Genomic DNA, 10,046 nt, shown 5'->3' on the forward strand with positions numbered 1-10,046 from the left:
TACAAATTTATACTACCTTAAAATGGAGGTCAGTAACGTGTAGTTGCAGCCATCACTGTTGGACGCATATTATCTAAAGGAGATGAACTTGCGATGTACGCTCACAAATAGTAATAAGTGACAGCGAATCACCGAAAACCGGCCCGAGTTGAGTAGGCGCTTTTTCGGCAGACTAAAGGTAACTTGGTGCGCTCAAATAAACATAGCTGTTACATACAGACAATACTGGGCTCTCTTAAAGTGATGGTCGGAGGTCCTGCAGCTAACTTTCTGCTCTACAAAGAGTAAACGAATATCAAACAAAAATACTCTTAAAATATATTAAAATGTTAAACATACTAAAATATTTAAAAAAAATGTAAATAACATGAAATGCCCACCTTTTGTTAAATATACGCAGACCCCGGGTGTTTATTTTTAGACCTTGCTGTGCGCCATCTAATGCGCCAAAGAGTTATAAATATCTCTTTGATGCTAAGAATTTTCGTCCTCGCCCATTCTAGGCGTGGCACTTGCAAGGGTGTTGCGCAAGAGCTCTCATAGTGGTTAGAAGAAGAACCGTTGGGCGGTATATGTTTCACATATGCTGTCACAAATATCCTTTCTTTAATTAGCAATAACGTTTGGAGTGATGGGCACGATAGGAAAATTAATTTTTTCCGGTTACCGCCGCATATGATAAAGCGCGATCATTAAAAAAAAAATCGTTTTAGGGACTACGCGCATTCGTTTATGTGATCAGACAAGAAGATTGCCAGTGGCGGCGCATGCTGTGTACGTATTTATACACGAAAACTAATATGCGAAATGCTCTTAGAGCGTCGAAAAAATAAAAAAACTTCCAAAAAGCTACGTCCACTGGAAACAGTACATATCCTTGCAGACATGACTAAAACTTATAGCGAGCGCTCGAGCTGTGCTCCGCCAAATTTAATTCAGGCACTTCACTGACCATGAACTAATAATGCTTCGTTAGAACGCATGAGAATAATCATACAAATGACAAAAGAAATGTGTCTCAATTCGTGTACTCACACTAATATTTCGCTCTATGTTCCGCAGCTCACTGCTCCAGCGCTCCAGACTGCCTGCATGAAGGTATTGACCCGCTCATCTTTTTGTTTGTCAAAACATTTCTAACTAGAGTTGCTTTTTTTTTTTTTTTTTTGGGGGGGGGGGAGGGGGGTTGACTTTTATTGTTATTGTAATTAAAAGGAGGTACCCAACACTCAAAAATATTTGAAACAAGAACAAAGTTAAATTAGGATAATGAAGTGATTACTCGTTATTACTATTTTGATTGGCCATTTTCATCGGAAGAACTGTTCATCAGTATCATCGCTGTCATCTTCGCTTCCCGAAACAATGTGAGCCTCAATGTCTGAGTCACCATCTTCGGGCGAAGAATATGGAGACGAAGAAAAGATTCTCTTCCGTGGCAACGGGACAACAATGCATGCATGTCCCCCTTCAGGCGCGATTTTTATTAACCAGATTGCCTTAAGAAAAAGCGTTCAAGCTGCAGAGGAAAAAGCAGCTAAAGACCAGTGGTGCCACCTGTCGAACGGCACCTTAGCCGAAGACGAGCGCTGTTCGCCCAAAACACTCAAGGTGATTCTCCTCAGTGTCCGACTCGCTCGGGGCAACACGACCCTTAGCGCCGTCTGCTGTTAGTTATATCCCTCTTCTAAACCAAAACTTGTCGCTTCATGTGCGAAAAAAAAAAAAACAGTAACAGAAAAGAGCAGACCGGCACAAACTTTCCACCGGCGCATGCTTTTGGCACTATTACTGTGCTCCAAAACAACTGTACTACTACTGATACTGTGGTACTATTGTGTTCCAAACACAATAGTACTTCGACTACACTACAGTTCATTTGCTGTGTGTGTGTGTGTGTGTGTGTGTGTGTGTGTGTGTGTGTGTGTGTGTGTGTGTGTGTGTGTGTGTGTGTGTGTGTGTGTGTGTGTGTGTGTGTGTGTGTGTGTGTGTGTGTGTGTGTGTGTGCGTGCGCGTGCGCGTGCGCGTGTGCGTGTGCGTGTGCGTGTGCGTGTGTGTGTGTGTGTGTGTGTGTGTGTGTGTGTGTGTGTGTGTGTGTGTGTGTGTGTGTGTGTGTGTGTGTGTGTGTGTGTGTGTGTGTGTGTGCGTGCGCGTGCGCGTGCGCGTGCGCGTGCGCGTGCGCGTGCGCGTGCGCGTGTGCGTGTGCGTGTGCGTGTGCGTGTGCGTGTGCGTGTGCGTGTGTGTGTGTGTGTGTGTGTGTGTGTGTGTGTGCGTGCGCGTGCGCGTGCGCGTGTGCGTGTGCGTGTGCGTGTGCGTGTGCGTGTGTGTGTGTGTGTGTGTGTGTGTGTGTGTGTGTGTGTGTGTGTGTGTGTGTGTGTGTGTGTGTGTGTGTGTGTGTGTGTGTGTGTGCGTGTGTGTGTGTACGCCGCTAAAATTGCTGATTCAGAGCTTTGCTAGAAGCGGTTTGGAAGAGCAACCAGAGAGGCTTTGGTGTCTACGAGGTTCGCTCTCTTTTTTGTGCAATTCGTGTTTAGTGTGCAGTCAGTACCTCACTGCCTACGAAGTTCTCTCTTCTTGATCCCTGAACGGTAATTTTTTTCTCAAGTTAGTTTCTAAACCTACCGGCTAATTCTGTTAATTGCGGCCCACAGCATGGCATTCGCTCATCCATTCGCTCACCAATAGGCAAAACTAAAGTAAATCCTGCGCTGTTCGGTTGTTAGAAGGTGTTCCGCTTTTATTATAGCTCATTTCTGTACAGGTGCCGCATATGGAAGCGGAGAACATACCAGCGCGGTTTGCCGCTAAGCTCTAACTCGGGTAGAAACTTAGCCACCATACGACGCTCCTAATTGCGCTTGTGTAAATGTGTATTTGTGGGCAGGATCTCAGGGTCTGTTCTGAAAGTATACCAACCACCCTATGATTACCTATTTCGCATAAGACCCTACCAACCAAACCAATTGAAAATGGATAATTAATTCGTCATTTCAGACCCTGTGCGGTGAATTAGCAGCCTTTCCAGTTTAATAATTTAAATAATCAAATTCAAATTTGAAGTAGTAGCTACGCGTTCGGAATCAGAATGCCACTGAAAAATAAAAATGCCTGCGTGCATACCGAGTTCTGCAGCAGCACATGCATACGGAAAGTAGAAACGTGACGGAGGAGCCGGATGGCTGCGAGATTAAGGCGAGGTAGAGTAACTGTCGATCGGAAGGAGGGTGAGGGGACACAAGCGGGCTGGCCTGTCTCCCGCCTGCTGAATAAGTGGAAACAGCTTTTTCGGCGCCTACCCCCCCGTCCTTTTATCTGCGGTCATCACGCCACTTCTGGTTGCTACCTTAGAGTAAGGGCGTACGGACTGCCTGATAACGTTATCGGCTAGCTTTAATTGACCGATGGGATCCACCGGCATTACTTCCATCGCCATATATAGCACGGTGAGCGATGGATGCGCAGCACCACTTCCTGGGCGTGAGAAAGCATTTCGATCTCCTCATTGAGGGATGAGGATGGCACCGCATCGGTGGACGCATTAAGAGGGCCACACGCACAGCAGGTTTTCACATCAATCGCCCAGGGGAGAAGAGCCGGAAATAACAACACAGTGGTAATTGTCGGCCTCCGATAATGTAGCCTAAGTGCGAAAAGCATATATATGCGATCCTCCCGTTTCTGCCACTGTCGTTTTTCGTTGAGACTAAAGGACTGGAGCACGCAGTCATTACGGCTGCAATACTCTCCGCTGGCATACTTCTGTCAAGTATGCTTCGAGTACTGCACTTTGAGACGAATAAGTTTGTACTGCAGTGGAGTTGTTAACGTGCATCACTTTTTATTAGCCTGACTACAACGCACAACTATAGTTTCCTTCCTTTGACCTTAACCTTGCTGAGACACGGATTTAGATATTGACTTAGCATCACGCAAAAAAAGTTTAATTAAACACATATTAAAGAAGAAAAGCAAAATCAACTCAAGTTTTTATGCAGATCACTTTGTATCACGAGACAGCTGCAAAATATTGCAAGGTACTTTTAGAAGCATATTGATTTGAATGTTCCAACCTTCGATGTGCAACAAAATCTTTATTATAAAATTTGTCCTACGCTCACGCTAGTAGTAATTAAGAGTAAAGAATGTCATATAAAATAAATGAGCGTGTTTTTGACAATAAACAGCAAAAGACCTACAACCGTCGTGCGCAGTATTGTGTGGTAATATTTATTATCATTGTGTAATTTAATGGCATGTGAAAAAAAAGTGCATTTATAGATTTTTTGTTTTGGTTGAAAATTGCGCTTGTCCAGAAATCTGGGCACGTTAGCAGGTAAAAAAAAAGAAAGGGGGGGGGGCAGTATTCTCTAGATCGAGTACTATTCTCTCGAATTCTGTTGCAGCTTTAGCGAGAGCGGGTTTCTCTCCCACCTGTAAGCAAATCTATATGAGAATGGGATGGGCCGTATCTTCTTTCGCAAGACACATGTGCCGATTCGGCTTGGCTGCGATGGAGATCTCCAACACCGATTTTGCAACTTTGCAACGAGTACATGCGAAATGAACAAGTCTGGCAGCGACCGCCCACCCACTGATCTCACATGCTGGTATCTCTTCGTATGCAATTAGTCATTTCGACCTCCAATCCAAAATAACGCTCACGATGATATAGTAGTGCCACGCAGCGCACAATGTGTATTTTATTTTAACACAGCCTGAGGCGCGTAAAGGAAGTGTTATGATAAGGCAGGCAACTCTCTGGACATATATGCTCCAGTATGCAGGGAAAGCAGAATAAGGTTTTGTAAGACATTTAATTTCTGGACATTGATAGTCCTTTTGCAACAATGATTGCACTGATGATTTTCTGTAGTCTCCACATTCGGTGTCTGCATGGTACGCCGTAATTGAAAAAAAAAAGAAAGAAAAATCCGCCCCGGCGACCAAAAAGAACGCGAAGCAGTTGTATCATGAGCCTTACGAATTGTGTGGGCTGATCGAGTGAGGGCGCTGGATCACGTACCATTCCTAATCATGTCTTAAAGATGAGCTTGGTAGGGGATGCATTGGAAGGGGGAGGAGGGGAGGGGGGCATTAGCGGGTAACTGTGCTGCATTTTGCACTAGTTGTGGTCTAAATTCGATTTTTCAGTACGAGAGCGAATTGTCAAGCTCATTTTTGTGTATCTATAGAAAGTTTTAACTTCGGAATCTACCCTACAAAAAAAAAAAAAAAAAAAAGAAAAAAAAAAAAAAAAAAAACGCCCACACTATTCGCAGCGTTGGCGACCAGGAATTGAAGAGGACACGATCGCTCCGCCTTTAGCGTGTCTAATGACTCCGCCCCCGGGGCGGAGGTGTGCATGCAAAACGAAGGCCGCTCGTGACGGGGAGTTAGCGAGGGCCGGCGCACACCAGAACGCACGAACGGGAGGCCGTGCCTCGGCGATGGCCGCTTTCGATAGCGGAGACGCGCGCTCGTGACTCGCCGTAGCGGCACGCGCCCCACGGCGGTCTCGTCGGATGTTTCGCACCGCCTGGAGACATGCCAGCAGCGGCGTCGCGTGCCAGCCACAAGCCACGGCGGTGGCGGCAACAGGTGGCGAGGGCCGCCTGCCCCGCGGCGGGGCGACATTGCGCCCGTCGAGCTAGCGCGCGCGCGACCCGAACGTGCCGCGATTGCGCGCGCCAACCATGCGAGCAGATAGAAGCGACTTGTGGCAGGCACAGCGGCCGTTCTTCCCAACCCGTTCATTTTTAAAGCGAAAGCCTTTAATGCCTCATCGTTGTCGACAGAAGATTGTCAGCAGAGGTGTCACGCTTTCGAGAGCGAGAGTTAAAAATAAATTAATAAATCTTGTCTCCTCCGGGAACCGAAACTCCATCCCTTGGATCCCCAGCCTAGCGCTTCTCCAACTGCGCTATGCCCCGGATTGCGAAACGCTCTTCATAATTCCCCTTGTCTACCGTGAGGATAATAGCGGCGGGATTCCACCAGTGACAAATACTGCGCCTTTCCTTTCCTGTAAACGAATTATAGAACGACGGTGAACTTTGATGCGTTCGCTGAAATGCTGGTTGTGTTCGACAAGGGGCGCGCGATGTACCGTCACGACAGGTAATTACGTCACCAGGCGATTCATGCATATACGAAGCTGAGGCCGCCGGGCATCCAATCCAGGCGTCCATGCGGCGCCGTTCATTTGCCGCTTCCTCGAATGCCGCACTACACAGCAAACACAAGTAGACCGAGATGTCTAGGAGGCGTTAGTACAGTAGGCATCAGCGGCGTTTGAAATTGATATACAGGATAGAAAGGCGCAGTATTTGTCAAAATTCTCCGCGGACACTTGTACCACGCCGTAAAGGAAGGAATAAAGGTGGGAGTGAAAAAAGAGAGGGAGATAGAAGTGCCGTACTGCAAAGTACGATCCACCGCGCTATATAATGGCTTTGCCTCATCGCACTTTAGTGGTCCAAAGTGCCCTTTAGAATAATTTAGTTAGAACAGCGACAAAACTGGCAGAGAACGTGAAGCCAACGGCGGGGTTTCTCTCCCTGGAGACTGTTTTTAGCTGCTGAGGTGAACCACTAATGGTTCACCTCAATGGTTCACTTCATACGGCTCCTTTAGAGGAGCCGTATGAAGTGAACCATTGACCACGTTCTGCTCCTATAAATGAGCTAGGCTTTATATACGAGCCTCATTTATGCAGGCTAAACGCAACTTTTTCGCCAAATGAGATGAGCCTTGCGCTATTGCAGCGAATTACCGTGTGTTTACTGCACCGAGGCATTCACGGCGACCACACATTATAGAGTTGCGAGGCGCACAAACTGATTGTCCCGACGCGGCAGGCCTATGTGCCGACATCCAATATGTGGCGCCATCTATCGGCGTCAATGGGATCTAGGCATGCGCAATGAAAAGCGCGGTGGCGGATTACGGTAGCGGATCATCGATCACGGTAAACTAAAACTCTCTATTGGCAACATGATTTGCATGTCTGCCATTTTCTACGATGAATCCCACTCAGAAACCATGCAGTTTAGTGTAAGCACGCTAAAAAAGAGAGGTGCCGTTCGAGATGAAAAAAAAAAAAAAAATTACTCACCGCCATATAATTACCATTACCCGTTGACAAGGGGTCAGCATTATATATTAGTAGAACGTTAAGTTGAGCAAGCTGGTATTTGTTCATATTAGAAAAGCGACGCACAAAAGTTGAGGAGCAACAAGAAAGAAGGCAGCGTGACGAGCGCTGACATACAACCTATTATTTATTCATAAAATCAAGCGTGTGTAAAAGGAAAAAGGAAGAACATAATATGCTAATCAGGAAAACATAAATACCAATAAAGATGCGCGCGACGATCAAAAAGCATCAAGAACCGCGAGCTTGTTAGATAAAATAAGAGAAGGCTTGCGAACGCAGCTGCGTGGCTCCTTTGCGCAAAAATATGTATCCGGCATTTGTGTGTGTGTGGCCCGGTCATTTCGAGTGCTCTTGTAAACACTTGCGTAAGCAATGGCCAGTCTGCCAGATATATCGGGTTTTGCAGTAGAGGATAATGCTGTAAACAGCCCAACATTGTACCTTTTTGCTACATTGTTTAGCCCGTGTAGGACTCGACGCAAGGAAGCTAGAACTGAAGTTGTTTTCTTTTCATGTGTATACCGAGCAACCTGTAGCATTAAGCTCTATAGATTAACTAGGCGACTGGTATACCCTGTACCGTGGGTCGGCGAAGACATTGCTTTGATGCCACTCAAAGCTGAGGAAAAACTGTATTGTTAGTTCCTGCCTGCAAAAGGCATTGACCAAGACTTGCCATCGTGTACTCGGTGACAGTTCTCGATAGCAGCCGCCCATTGGAATGCCAGGCACAATGCTCTATTATAACTGGAGCTTTCTCGTGCTCCAAGAGCGTAAAGCGACAGGCCACTCAGCTAACACTACTGAGTCATCCTGAGAAAAAATGAATTTCTGTTCTACTTGTATCGAGTGTCTCGCGAGCTAAAGAATGCAGCACAAAGGTATAATACTTTTTTTTCTTTATTTCCGAAGTATACCTGAACAACAAATGGTCACACTTAATAAAACACTTCAGCTGCCCTTGAGCTGACGCGTGTGAGGTTAAAATTTCTTCAATTTTACCAGGTCATCCAGAACTTCTGCCCACTGTGGTGGGTCAGGGAGCGCGCAGATACATTCCCGTAGATAAACAGCACTTTCAACAAAATTTTCACGTACACTGCAAATGTTAATATCTTCATGCCTTACTTGCATTCGTGTTTTCCACAAGCTGTGGAGGCCTAGAAGCATTGGTATAAATGTTTCAGCCCCATTAAATTAGGGCAACTTTTTTTTTTTCTAGCAATCCAAAGGAAAAAGAGTCTACAAAAGAAGCTAAGGGTTCAACGTCGAGCACAGTGTTCCATTCATCAACTGCAGGACCTCGGGTTGTTTATAGCATTTTCTTCTCATGCGGGGCCTGATGCACCGAGCATACTGGTCGTTGCTTAAACGAAAGTTTACGACAGAAGAAAAACAACAACAACCCAGTGACTAATCTTATTGACATGCTCGCTAGATGGCGCTTCCAAGAGGCCTTTTTTTTTTTTGTTGTTGTTGTTTTTGGTAAGGAAGCAGTGCGTTATAGTTTTTGCTTGGACATGCAGGTATTCGTGCCAAGCCAATTACAACTTTAGTGGCAAAAGAAATAGTGGGGAAGGAAGGTGGTAGGGAAGTGTCGACGTGCTCTTGATTTTGGGCTGACTTGCGTACAGGTGGAAGCTGACGAAGGCGAGTACATTCAAAACGCAGCTGGAGAGAGTGGCATGTTCAACACGGGAGGTGTTCGGTTGCTGCAGGGGCGTGAGCTTCTACATAGTTGCCACGGAAGCTCATCTGTTAGTGCCGTCACTCTACGCTATGAAATCTTTATTCCTTCTAGCGGCCACGTAGTATTTGATTTCGCACGTGTTTCATTTCCTATGTGCTTTTCACGTGGTTCATGATGCCACATTCACAATAGGTGAGTTCCCCAACGAGTAACAATGCCGGTGGAAGCCGGATGTCTACTGCAACTAGGTTCATATGCTGCATAAACAGGGCAAAGGCAACGCCAGACGGCGATGCATATATACACAACGCATGATCTGTGTAGTTCTTCACCTTCTCGGATTGTTTTCGTGATGTAATTCTTTACAGCCATATCGTGCCAATAATTCTTGCTGTTTAAAGTTGTCCACTGTCAACTCGTGTTGTCATAGTCGATTTCGTAGCCGGTCGCGTAGCGGCTGCGTTTCGGACCACCGCCGCTGTTCTGTCGTCTCACATGAACTGTTATTTTCCGGAATCTCATGACATCTCTTCCAAACTCACGCCAGGCACCGTAGCATTTTTTTTTTTCTCCATGGACATACACCTACAGCATTCGCCAACATTCACCTGCAGCACTAAAAATGCTTATTTAAAGGGAAACCTGTTTAATATGCCGCTCTTAATTCTCTTCTCTTGGCCTGTGCAGGAGAAAATATATTCCGTCTCTTCTTACACACGTTCATATTCTAACCATCATTATAGTTATTCTGCTTCCTCAACGCAGATGACCTAGACCTGGATGAATGTGCGGCCAAATTAAACACACAATCATGCGAGCGGGTTATACGAAATGGTTTCACGCAAGAGGCACGGCTGCACCGCTCCTGCGTGTGCCTTCACTGTTCTACCTCGTTATCGTAATAATTACGCTTCTTGCGCTTCTCTATATGTTCCCGTTAAATTATCTGCCTACATGGAGTATTCTATGCGGTATCTTTATTCATCATCCAACTGACACCGTCCCTCTGCCGCAACCTTCTATAATAACAGATGAGCAGCTGTTGCCACAGTGCGCGAGTCTGGGCGCAGCAGCGCTGTCTGCCGCCTCCACGCCTTTTCCCAAAAGGCGTAGCTTCTTGTGTTCGTCGGTCCCGGGAGAAAAAGAGGGGAGTCCCCGCCGCATTTGGCACGCGCCGGAGGCGAGTGGCGACCTTCTGCA

This window comes from Amblyomma maculatum, chromosome 1, assembly GCF_055883805.1.
Source record: "Amblyomma maculatum isolate TAMU_Amacu chromosome 1, ASM5588380v1, whole genome shotgun sequence".
Taxonomy (NCBI): domain Eukaryota; kingdom Metazoa; phylum Arthropoda; class Arachnida; order Ixodida; family Ixodidae; genus Amblyomma; species Amblyomma maculatum.